Source organism: Ascaphus truei, chromosome 3, assembly GCF_040206685.1.
Source record: "Ascaphus truei isolate aAscTru1 chromosome 3, aAscTru1.hap1, whole genome shotgun sequence".
Classification (NCBI taxonomy): domain Eukaryota; kingdom Metazoa; phylum Chordata; class Amphibia; order Anura; family Ascaphidae; genus Ascaphus; species Ascaphus truei.
Window position 1 is genome coordinate 10,839,844 of NC_134485.1, and position 12,925 is coordinate 10,852,768.

Genomic DNA, 12,925 nt, shown 5'->3' on the forward strand with positions numbered 1-12,925 from the left:
CTTCAGAGGAGCCCTTCTGGCTCCTATCCAGTAATAACGGGCGTTAAAAAACAAGAACAAGTAAGGGAGAGAAAGAAAGGGAGTGTTGCTTTTAAGCAGCAGAGCGGTCCCTGAAGATACAGTAGGGTAATTCGCTCCCGCTCTGGATGATCTCTCTGTTTAAGTAAACAAATAATACAAATAAAACCGTAGCAGGGATTACTGCTTTATATTAACCAAAGCTGTGAAAGCTCCTGGCGGCAGGGACCTCCTTTCTACTGTCTCACTTTGTCTTACCAGACATGTGCACTTTTATCATACAATGTCATTGTCCTCCCTCCCACATTGTACTGCGCTGCGGAACATGTTGGCGCCATACAAATAAAAGATGGTAATAATAGCAGCAGGCTGCCTGAAATGTTCATTTTGTACTGCGGCGCCCTAAAGAATGGGTGCTTGGAGAGTTACGTTCACAGCACGCGTCCCGTGTACACGAGAGAGCACCAGTAACGCTTCCCTGCGGCAGAAACAGCTGGCTGGGAGTGCAGAGTGAGGATCACTTCCGCTTCCTCATACCGTGAAAGCTTTGCTTCCTAGTTCAAATAAATGTAAGGCCGTGATTATAGTGGGAAACATAAACTAGGCTGGAGGCGATCAGGAGGCGTGGCGGGGGCATGGCTGTCACGTCACGTGAGCGGTTCGCCCTCATTGGCTGAACCGCTCCCGTCGCACTGCAATATCAATTTCATTTGTCTCCTCTGCTGTCTGTTGCTCTGTAGCGCTTGGTCGCGCACACTATGTGCACCTTCATTGCTCTACATTCATTTGTTCCGGTGGCGCGTAGCGTCACGCGCGCACGCGCCGCCACTATGATCGCAGCCTAAGGCATTGAAGAAGAAGACGCCGCATTCGCAGTTTCTGCTGTCCCGCTGATGATAAAGGGAAGGTGCACTTCCTGGCGATTGCTCCTAAAGATCATATAAAAGTCAATGACAATAGTGTGCAAAGCAGGGTGGGGGGGAGGGGGGCGTGCTGGTCCTTTCTTCCATGTAGTAACAAAGCAGGGAGAGGGAGTAGGGGGTATGAGACTTTTTATTGGACCAACAAGTAGTTGATGTTACAAACTTTCGAACCTCTTAGGGTCCTTCATCGGGTCCTACCCCTACCCTAAGGGGTTGGAAAGCTTGCAACATATCAACTACTTGTTGGTCCAATAAAAGGTAACATACTGTACCCCCCTCTCCCTCCTTTGTTACTACATGGAAGAAAGGACCAGCACGGCCCCACATCCTGCTTTGCTCACTATTGTTGTTTGCTCACTACTGTATTGTTGTTTGCTCACTATTATTGTTTGCTCACTATTGTTGTTTTTATGTATTTTAATATTATGTTTTTTTGTTATCCCTAGGAATTATCCTGATGGGTTTTTTGTTTTTTGTATTTTTTATATTTTCTTGAGATTAAAATTGTGTGTGTTATTAAAGTTATGATTTTAAAGCAAGATTACACCAAGGTAGTTAACGAATATGGCAATTATAGGGGCTATATTGTTATTTGTGTACATCGTGCTCTATGACAGGCCATCCTTTTTACATGTACTTTAATAGTTGTGGCGATTGGATGCGCTATATAATAAATATCTAGCAGCCAAGTGCAAAGTCCTATTGACTCCTGACGAAGCCATTTGCGAAACACGGAATCATTCGCGCGTTGAGTCTCTGCCACTTGCGGCTGTCCCTGTAGTTGTATCTGGGTCTAAGCCGTCACTTGGGGCGCAACTATCGCGAGAGGAGAACCCGGAAGTCCTGTGACGCGACCACTGGAGGAGACGCCAGCGCAACGGACCCTCCGTGAGAGCCGTCTACACCACGGTGCTCTCTCCCCTCCACTCCCGGGCAGCTCTGCGCCGCACCTTATGCTCCTTACGCCTGTACATGGGGCTGTCCTGTGAGTTCCCCCTGCCTACACCATTTGTATGCTGTTCTCCGTGAGTATATCTTGCTGATCTTACCTCCACGGTCTCAGTGTTTTTTGTTGCTACCTCCACCCATTATGTAGCTTTTATACACTCTCTTGCTTTCTTGCTTGCTTTTTATTGGTCATTTTTTTAATTAATTTTTTATATATATAATATTTTTATATTTATATATATTCTCCTGGTCAATTTGATTGTGTGTTGTGAATTCGTATGTTTTGATACCTGCTGGTATCTCCCCTGTTCCACCTATGAGATTGAGTCATCCCTTTTTACCATTGTTTTTTTTGTGTTGATTTTTTTGCATTTTTTATTACATTTGTCATCTCAGTCATTTTTGTTCTGAGAGGTCCTGTGCCCACAGGGTTGCACTATATATCTTTCTGTTTCATTCCCTATGTATCCATCGGTGACCTGCGCTCCCTGATTTTTACAAACCATTTTATATGATCTATAGGAGCAATCGCCAGGCATGACACTAGTATGGCATCTTCTTTCTTGTGCACCTGTTTCGATCACACAAACAGACCGGGTAGTACTCGCACCTTTGCCCTTCTCACAGACTAACATGGAAAGTACGTCCGTGTCTCGCAATCAGCTTCCAGCTCCTGGTTCCGTCAGACTTCCTCCTGCTCCGTTCCCTTTGATGTTCCTGGTGGCATCGTCCTTCCTGGTGCCTTTTGTTCCTCCTCTCTTGTTCTGCTTTGCAGCTGTCTCCGGGGCCCATATTTAGAGCACTGGTATGTAACGCATCGCATGCTGCCCCTCCCACCCGTAACCACTTCTGTGTAAAGATTCCTTGGCTTATTTACCATAGACCTACAATGCATTATTGGAGTCTAAAAATGACAGATGCTGATTTTAACTGCCCACTTCTAATGCTCTGTAATCCCGGCCAAGCACATGCTGTATAAACAAACTTTCACAGCGGGGAATTGGCAAAGCAGGAGACCCGTGAAGGTCTGAGTGTCAGCGCCTCCTTACATGCTGTAGTATGATGCAATGCTGAGTATAACTATACTCATTCTAGAATGTCAATGTGAATGCGGGTCAAGTTCAGCTTGGAGGCTTCCTTTATTGCAGGAGTTGCCAACTCCAGTACTCATGGGCCACTAACATAACCCTGCTTCAGCGCAGGTGGCTCAATCAGTGGCTCAGTCTTTTAGGGGAAGATGTTTACGAAGGGATTGATGAAAATGTAGAGACCTTGTGGATAGAAATTAGCGGTGGAGGTAAAAGTATAAAGAAAATGTTTGTAGAGAATATGCTATAAACCACCAAATATCTGTGAGATTGAGGAAGCCGAAATACTATTGGCAATGGAGAAGGCATCAAAACTGGGTCATGTTTGCATAATGGGTGATTTTAATTATCCAGACATAGACTGGGGCAATGAGATTAGCGTTACATCAAAAGGAAACAGGTTTTTGGGGTTGCAAAAACAATGACATGACCCAAATTATTGAGAAACCAATCAGGAGAGGGGCAATACTGTATTTGGTAATATCGAACAATGTAGACGTAATACCCAAATGTTCCCGTACTTGAATATTGGTTAAAAGTGATCATAACGTCTCATTTGAAATAAAAAATTAAAAACCATATTACTTGGGTTGAACAAAGGCTTTATACTTCTGGAAGGCAGATTTTAATAAACTGAGGACTAATCTACAAGGAATAAATTGGGATGATGTTTTTGCAGGAAAAATGTGGAAGATAATTGGGCAGTTTTTAAAATATTGTTAGAAAAGCACACTTATCAGTGTATACCCTTGGGTAACAAGTATAAAAGAAATAAGTCAAAACCAATGTGGCTAAATAAACAGGTAGGGGAGGAAATGGACAAGAAGAGGAAGGCGGTTAGATTCTTTAAATCAGAAGGGACGGAGACATCGTATCAGAATTATAAGGAATGTAACAAAAATTTCAAAAGGACAATCAAATTAGCAAAAATGGATAATGAAAAAAGGATTGCAATAGAAAGTAAGTTCAACCCTAAAAAGTTCTTTAAGTACCTTAATAACAAAAAAATGAGAAAAGAAAATATAGGACCCTTTCAGTGTGAGATGGGTAGGCAGATTATTGGAGATGAGGAAAAAGCAGAGGTATTAAACACATTCTTTGCCTCTGTGTTTACCAGGGAAGAATCAATATCAACAGTAGTGCCGCAGGAGGAAGCCACAACCTCTATATTAACGAACAATTGGTTAACTGAGGAAGAAGTTCATAGGCGGCTTGATAAAATTATTGTAAATAAGGCACCTGGCCCCGATGACCTACATCCAATAGTTCTTAAAGCTGCAGTTCAGTCAATATTCTGCATGTGTGTTTTTTTTTAATAAATCAGTTCTGTAGTAAGAAAAAATACTTTTAGCATTTTCTGTTTTAAAAAAAACAACTTTGAAAGACCAATTTTCTTGTATTCTATTTTAACAGCCATTTGCTAAGGCACTGCCCCTTCATGTCCTGTCACAAGCCCTGGCACACACCCTTGTCAGCCCTGCCCTCCCTCTAGCACATGTCAGTGCAGGAGTGCTCATGAATATTCATGAGCTTCCACTGACAGACAAGCAGAATATAAACAGATCCCTTCACTAATTATGTCACCAAATTTTGACCTATCAATACATGGAGAACGAATTGACCAGCAGCTATTCAGTTCTTTAGGTAATTAGAGATTGCACACACAAAACTATTGAAGTAAAAAAATAAAATAAATTAAAAAAAAAAAAAGACTGAACTGCAGCTTTAAGGAGCAAAGAACAGTAATAGCCAAATCATTAAATGTAATATTCAAGGACTCCATTTCCCTGGGCTCAGTACCACAAGATTGGCGTAAAGCAGATTTGTTGCCTATATTTATAAAGGGATCTAGATCACAACCGGGGAATTACAGATCTGTAAGCCTGACTTCAATAGTGGGGAAACTACTTGAAGGTTTAATACGGGATAATGTTCAGAAATACCTAATGGAAACAAAATTATTAGTAATAGTCAACATGGGTTTCTGAAGGATAGGTCGTGCCAAACTAAACTTATTAGTTTCTTTGAGGAGGTAAGTAGGAATTTAGACCAGGGCAATGCAGTAGATGTGATCTACTTAGATTTTGCAAAGGATTCTCATACAGTTCCACACAGGTTAGTGTACAAAATAAAGCAAATTGGACATTTTTCAGGTTGGGCTAAAGTCGTGAGTGGAGTACCTCAGGGATCGGTACTGGAACCCCTGCTTTTTAACTTGTTTATTAATGACCTTGAGGTTGGCATAGAGAGCAAAGTCTCCATCTTTGCTGGTGACACTAAATTGTGTACGGTAATAGAATCAGAGCAGGATGTAATTTCTCTCCAGAAGGACTTGGAGAGACTGGAAACGTGGGCAGGTAAATGGCAGATGAGGTTTAATATAGATAAATGTAAGGTTATGCATTTGGGAAGCAAGAATAAACAGGCAACTTACAAATTAAATGGGGATAAATTGGGGGAATCCTTGATGGAGAAGGATTTAAGAGTGCTTGTAGATATCAGCCTTAGCAATAGTGCCCAATGTCAAGCAATAGCTGCAAAGGCAAACAAGATCTTATCTTGCTTTACACGGGGAAAGGATTGAAGGGAAGTAAACATAATGATGCTATAAAACCTTAGTAAGACCACACCTTGAATATGGAGTACAGTTTTGGGCACCACTCCATAAGAGACATTATAGAACTAGAAAAAGTGCAGAGAAGAGCCACCTAATTAATAAAGGGGATGGACAATCTAACTTACGAGGAGAGGCTAGTGAAATTAGGTTTGTTTACATTAGAAAAGTGGCGTCTAAGAGGGGATATGATATCTATATACAAATATATTTAGGGACAATACAAGGAACTTTCAAAATAACTATTCATCCCAAGGGATAAAGGACTCGGGGTCATCCCTTAAGGTTGGAGGAAAGGAGATTTCATCAGCAGCAAAGGAAAGGGTTCTTTACAGTAAGGGCAGTTACAGTGTGGAATTCATTACCCATGGAGACTGTGATGGCAGATACAATAGATATCTTCAATAAAAGGTTGGACATCTTTTTAGAAAGGAAAGGTACAGTATACAGGGATATACCAAATAAGTAAACAAGGGAAGGATGTTGATCCAGGGAGTCATCTGATTGCCAATTCTTGGAGTCAGGAATTTTTTCCCCTCCCTTTATGAGATATCATTGGATGATGTGTCACTGGGGTTTTGTGTTTGCCTTCCTCTGGGTCAATATACTGTAAGTACAAATATAGGGTAAGTATCTGTCGTCTAAATTGGGCAGCAGTTGAACTTGATGATCGGTCTTCTTTCAACCTTATCTACTATGTAACTATGTCACTGTGTCACTATGTAACAGCCCTCACTTAAGGGGCAGAGTCAACATACAGTGATTAGAGAAGCCGGGGATTCTGGGAAAGGAAACAGCAATCTTTCACCAGGATTCGCTAAAGTGTGATAGTGGTTATCGCACTACGATCCTATGTTACCTGCCATTGATTTGTAATAGCAGTTAGCGCAGAATTACGTTGCCGTAGCCCCCATCGCACCTTAGTAAGTCTGACTCAGAGGCCCCTGATACAGTGGCAATACTTAAGACTCTGTTTGTTTGGATCTTGATGTTGTATTTAGATTGCGGTTGATTTTAGGCAGGATTGCGTCTTTAAAACTAGAGTGATACTCTGTTACGGAATCGGACATTTGGTTCCGGCTATCTCGCCACGCCCAAGTCTCTGCCTGCTTTCGTCCGCAGAGGGAGCCACTCCGCCGCTGGACACTCAGCCGCTGTCCGCTTCGCTGACTTAATTTAAGGTTTAATTCAGCGGTTTAGGGTAAGGAGATAGGATTTTTAGGGTAGGGGTTAGCATAAGTATAAGGGGTTAAGATTAAGGGGTTTTAGGGTAAGGGGCAAGGTTAGGGACTTACCTTGGCGACGAAGTGACCAGTGGCGAGATGTCCCGGCAGCGAGGTTAGTAGTTAGTAGCAGCTGTTATAGAAAGCTGGAATACACGGATTTTTTAACTGTTCTCATGTTTTCCCATTCTCCACATTTCTGCTTCTCTCTCTATACCTTTTCCTTTCTACCTGGTGATTTACTCCAGTTGGGGATCTTACCGTGTAACCGTCTCTAGTTACGCTTGTAGGCAACGTTAATAAAATATGGGATATATAGAGAATGGGTGCTCCAAACATGATTAAAACTATCAAAACAAGAATCACATTTCTGTCCGAACCCCCTTCAGCTTGTCAGCTCCTTAAGTTCAGCTGCAGGCATTTGTTCCACATACACACACGGTGCCTGTGTGATGTATCAATATGTTGCTCTTTCTGCCTGTGAGCAGGTAGCCAGTGAGTTGCTACAGCAACTTCTGAGATTTCTCTCAGAATGGGCTAGTCTGCCCTCCCCTCTGCCTTGCTTCCAGATAGTCTGTCCCAAGACTATTCCTGCTACCCAGAATTCCCTCACACTTCCTTTTACTTCCAACATTGGCTGAGTGAGTACCTTCTGTTAACTCTCCACTGGCAAGGCCTTATCCTTTTCACCTGCCCTTACTACAAAGCATCCACAGAGATACACCTTTCCTACACAAACATCTCATCCACAAGTGCCTGTTTTTATTGCTGCTTTCCTAAATAAAGTGAAGAAAATATACAGGACTTGTTGTGCTTTGGAAAGAGGGCTGAGTTGAAGCTATCTGGGCTATTCATACCACACATGACACTGGCCTCAGAATATAAATCCTTTGAAACTCCTGCTTAAAAACTGTACTTGGAGTGGGTAACTCTGAATATGACCTGTGAGTGACCAAAAAAGTACAACTTAACTTCTCCTGGAGGGAACAGCCAAAAATGAGAAATGTCACCTTGATGCAACCTCATTGGAGGGAATGACAATAATGGTACTCATCCATGAATGATCAACATAAGCAATAAATTTGAAGGATCTTACCCACTCCTACAGCCTAGGGGAGTCCATGGTGGCGTGCCAGCCGTGTAGCGATGATCCAGAAGCAATAAAAGAGAAAGAACAGCGCACTGCCAGGGAGTCAGGTGGTAAATAATAAAAGTCTATTTATTCAGCACACGAACAAAAAACATCACCCTTGGAGGTGGAACAAGTCCTCCTACGCGTTTCGGACACTAGGTCCTTTATCAAGGAGTATATATACTTTTTTTGCTTCTGGATCAACATTAATAAAATAGAGTATCCACCAAGGCTGGGATTTTCTCAGTCTGTGGTTTCTACGCAGTGAAGCATGGTTTTTAGATTGGGCGTATACTGTGTATACGTATATTTGTAAAGCATCAGGGCCGCCGAAAGGACAAGAGTTTTGACTGCTCCCCCTGCCCCCCATGGTGGCCTTGTCAGCCCAACCCCCGCCCACCCTTTCACACCTCCTCGCAAGCCACCTCCTCTATTCCCCCCCTCTCCCCATGTATTTCTCTCACTCTTCCCCCCACCACTCACTCACCCCACCTCCCTCTTCTACCACCTTTCTCCTCACACTCCCCCCCCTCCCCTCCGTTATACCTTAATTCCTCTCCACCTCACACTCATTCCCCCTCCCTCCCTAGCCACACACACACACACACACACACACACACACACACACACAATAATCACCACCCCCAATCCAGTGTTAAACATGCCCCTGGCATCAGATCACTTTGGCCATAGGAGGTACCGACCCTTTAAAATTGGTATTAGTTTAATTCAGTCCTGGGATAGGCAGGCAGTTCCCTGTGTAATTTAATTTGTACAATATCTATTCATTATACTGTACAATATGGCAGGGATGTGCAAACTGGGCGGAACACCGCCCATGGGGAGGGGGGGGACAAGAGGGGGGCGGCGCTTACAGAGGCCTGTATTTTAATAAAATGCCGGGGGAGAGCACGAGGCCTCTGTATCTGCCTCTTACCATCTCTCCGGCGGCTCCTGGCCGCGGGGTCAAATGGCAACGCGTCGCCATCGCAACGCGATGTCACATGACGCCACCGACGCCGAAGAGAAGGTAAGTTGGGGGTGCGAGTGGGGGGAGGGGGGGGAAGCAGAAAAAAAAGTTTGCGCACTGCCGTCTGTTTTTACCCCTCAAGTTTTTCCCCGCTTACTGATTTTTAACCCAAAACCTAAATGAATGTGGCTGCTTACCCCCGCCCCCCTCTCTAAGAATCTCAGAAAAAAGAAGTGAGGCATTTTTCTTGATCATATCCTTTGTAGTCTGCATGGAAAACAGCTCAGCGCTGCCTGGTGGAATTCAGAAAGTAAGGAATATTAGCATGTGAACCCTACTGCCGGCTTAGGGCCCTTCCAATAATAATAATAATAAAATAGAAATAAAAATGCTTTCAGAGGGCGTCACACTGAGCTCACTTTCAGAAAAGGTCACGTCGGGCGGACCTGCACATTTATCTTGCTGGGGGGGTCCCTGTTATTCCTCTAGCTGTGGCCCTGATCCCCACGGACGGAACAGTTGGCAGCTCCGAACACTCCGTGCAGTCACCGCAGAATTCCAACCTCCCCAGTAACTCTGTTTCTCATGAAAACACCGAGATCTAATAAAAGGCTATGAAAATAATTCTTGTAATATTCTAACACAAGGAAAATAAATGCTGCTATAAATGCATTCGCCCTCGTTCCTGTTTTTGGCCCCAATATATGTTGTTTTTTTTATCGGCGCCCCGATCCCGTAACGGAGAGAACGTGAGACGGACATAGACCGTCTTCAGTGGCCATACGAAAAGGTGTAAAGTCAAAATGAAATCCCTGAAAGGTAGTACAGCTCAACCTCAGCTAATAACGCGATGCAAGCGTGGCTCCCAATTTTCGTATTTATGAATACTTTACAACGCGATTATTGGTATTTTAAATACTTTATTGTACAATGCATACAATTGTACATTCTTTCTAACGCGATCCGCTTATAGCTCGATGTGATTCTTTGGACCCCAATCTCAGCGTTATAAGGGGGTTGAGCTGTAGTTGTTACTCCAGCAAGGATCCTGCTGTATTGCACAGCGACAGTGAGTATCTGTACTGTATATACGTTCAGCCTCCGATTCACCTCATCTCTGCAATCGTAAACACATGAAAATGCTGCGATTTGCACAGGCCCTTATCCAGTATGGTAAGAGACAGGGTAACGCACAGTGAACAACGCGTTTATTTCCATTGAAATGACTGGAAGTAAAGTCATTGTTCATTGTGTGTTAAATCTCCTTATCATATTAAGTGGGGAACAGAAAGCACGTGTCATGTTAATAGTGTGTGCTAAATTCCCCAGGATTTCTTTGCCCATAGGGCTTGGTATTGATTAGACCAGGTGTGGCCAACTCCAGTCCGAAGGGGCCTCCAACAGGACAGGTTGTAAGGATATCCCTACTGCAGCACAGGTGGCTGTGCTGAAGCAGGGATAGCCTGAAAACCTGACCTGATGGTGGCCCTTGAGCATTGGAGTTGGCCAGTCCACGATTGACCCACTGGCTGCGTCACCTGTGCTGAAGCACGGGATAGCCTTAAAACCTGTCCTGTTGGAGGCCCTTGAGGACTAGAGTTGAGCACCCCTGGATTAGATGACTCTGGAGCAGGTAGTGGGTTTAGCGACTATACTGTACGTTAAACATGAAGACCTGTGTAATATTTGGGGGTCTGTTATGTATTCGGAGAAGACGGTTCAGATTAGAAGCTCTCAAACCGTGGTCCCTAGAACAGCAGTGCTCCCAGAAGCCCGTGGGGATTGTGCCCAAACCCTTCCACGTTCAGTCCAGACAGCTGGTTCCAGCAGCCTGTGTCTTGTCTGGCCTTGCTGGCTGCTATTTAGATGCAGGTGCAGTCTATTTAAAGCCGGTATTCTGTGTGCCCGCGTAAAACAGATGCACAGAGCGGAGTGAGAATAAGGATTATTAACATTAAACAGGTGCACGGTGAGGAACGTTTCTCATGTTTGGACCTCTGTTGGCTCAGTAATACTTTACACTGCTATATGGTTCTTTCTTCATTTATTTAACTTTGTTCTTTTTAGCAGCTAATTATGAAGCATTCATTAGCGAAACAGAAGAAATTGGGAGGGGGTAATTATGTAATGAGATAAACATTTCACATGGCCCAAATGATTTTTTTTCACAGGACACAAATAGCACTCAACGGTACCTATTTAACAAGTATTGTTCCCATTTTTTGTGGATACTGCAACTCAGGGGGGCTCAATTCCAGTCATCAAGCCCCTCCAACAGGTCAGGTTTTCAGCTTCAGCACAGATAGCTCTCATTTACTGCATAGCAATTAGATACAACACATCATACAATAATGATTTTCTAAATGGTCAATATTTAATCTTAGTGACTTTAACAGTAAGCAAATGCATTGCAGCCTGGGGTTTCCATATCGTTTTGACCCCAAATAACCTGTTTATTATATGCCCTCAAAATGAAGTTTTACTGTATTAAAAAAAACAACAGCAGTACCGCAGCATATAAAAGATAAGAACCCGGAAGGATTGGCATAAAACCCTTAGGCCACGTCCATGTTTAGTGCTTGCGGGCTGAGGCGCGCTTCCGCTCGGCACTGAGCCCCTACAGCCGCAATGAGAGCGGCTTTAGTAGGGGCTCGCCTACGCTTCTGCAAGCGCGCCTACGCTTCTTCGCGCTTGCCGGAGCGCAGGACCGGTCACGGGAGCGTTTCGCCCAATGAGGGCGAACCAGCTCCGTGACGTCACTGGCCGCCCGCCGACACGCCCCCAGACGGCGCGCTGCCTAAGGCCAGGGAAAGCACCCGCTTTCCCTCAGCCCCAGCGCGCCTCCGCACGCCGGGAGTAACCATGGCCGAGGCCTTATAAAAATCCCATTTTGAAAAAGCATCCTTGATGTAATGGCAATATAACGCAGACGTGGCGCTGTGCGGAGTGAATGTATGGGGAAGACAGCCGCGTTGGGGAGAACCAATTGCAAAAAGTTACCAGCGCCGCAGCAAAAACCAACAAGGCTTCGGGATGTCACTTTGCAGCCGGGGCTGATACACGAGCAGCGTGTGGGACTGATGTCTTATTACAGTTATTCCCGTACATTACATATAACGTTTAAACTGGGTTTGTGTAAAGGAGCCTACTTGGAATGTCAATGTCCTGCTTTGTACTCTGAGCACAGAGCTACCACGTTCTTGTGTTACCAACTCTCCCCCATTCAGTGCAGTAAATGCTTTCATGTGGTAAAGGTAAGCGTGGGCCTACCATGTTATCTATTTAACCTCGTTGCTGCCAGAAGGGGTATGCAACGCAGCTATGGGGTCCAAGACCCAGATCCCTCAAAAGCTCCATTAAAGCAGCAATGCGGGCTAAGGTAAACAAAATATATATATCATTATTTTTTTATTACAGCATTGTACCAGGGGGTTCTCTGGAGCTGAACCCCATTAATTGCAGCTGCGGGGACCCCCTGCTTCCAGAGATACTTACCTCCGTACCGGCGCCGGTATCTCTGCAAGCAAAGAAACCGTGATCCTTAATCTAATGCCGGCGTTTAAATGTCCCGCGTCTAGTGGGCCAATAGGAAGCCGTGATGTCATCAGGTGCGGCTTCCTATTGGCCCGCCTGACCTGCACCGTTAAACTGTGCAGAGATGCTGGCACCTCCTACCGAGGTATCTCTGGCGGAAGGGGGTCTCCGTAGCTGAAATGAATGGGGTACAGCTCAGGAGAACCCCCTGCTTCAAACCTGTAATAACAATAATATATACTGTATATATTTTTTTAAATGTTAACCCCTATTACCGCTTTAAAAAAGCAATACAAGCGCTTTTTTCTTTTAACATTTATTTTTATTTTCGTACGCAGGAGTGAAACAGGGGGTCTCTGGGGCTGAACCCCATCATTTAATCGCCGGGGACCCCCTGCTTCCGGAGATACTTACTTCCGTTGGGGGGTGCCGGTATCTCCTGCAAGTTTAAAGCTCCCGCGTCACGTGGGCCAAT

The 12,925-nt window shown here is 44.4% G+C and overlaps 1 protein-coding gene across 2 annotated transcripts in view; it reads left to right on the forward strand.

Annotated features, from left to right (window-relative positions):
* The window catches only part of ARHGAP31 (Rho GTPase activating protein 31), a 184,423-nt gene that overhangs the window by 113,184 nt on the left and 58,314 nt on the right, over nucleotides 1-12,925 (forward strand). The gene's annotated exons all lie outside the window — the stretch shown is intronic.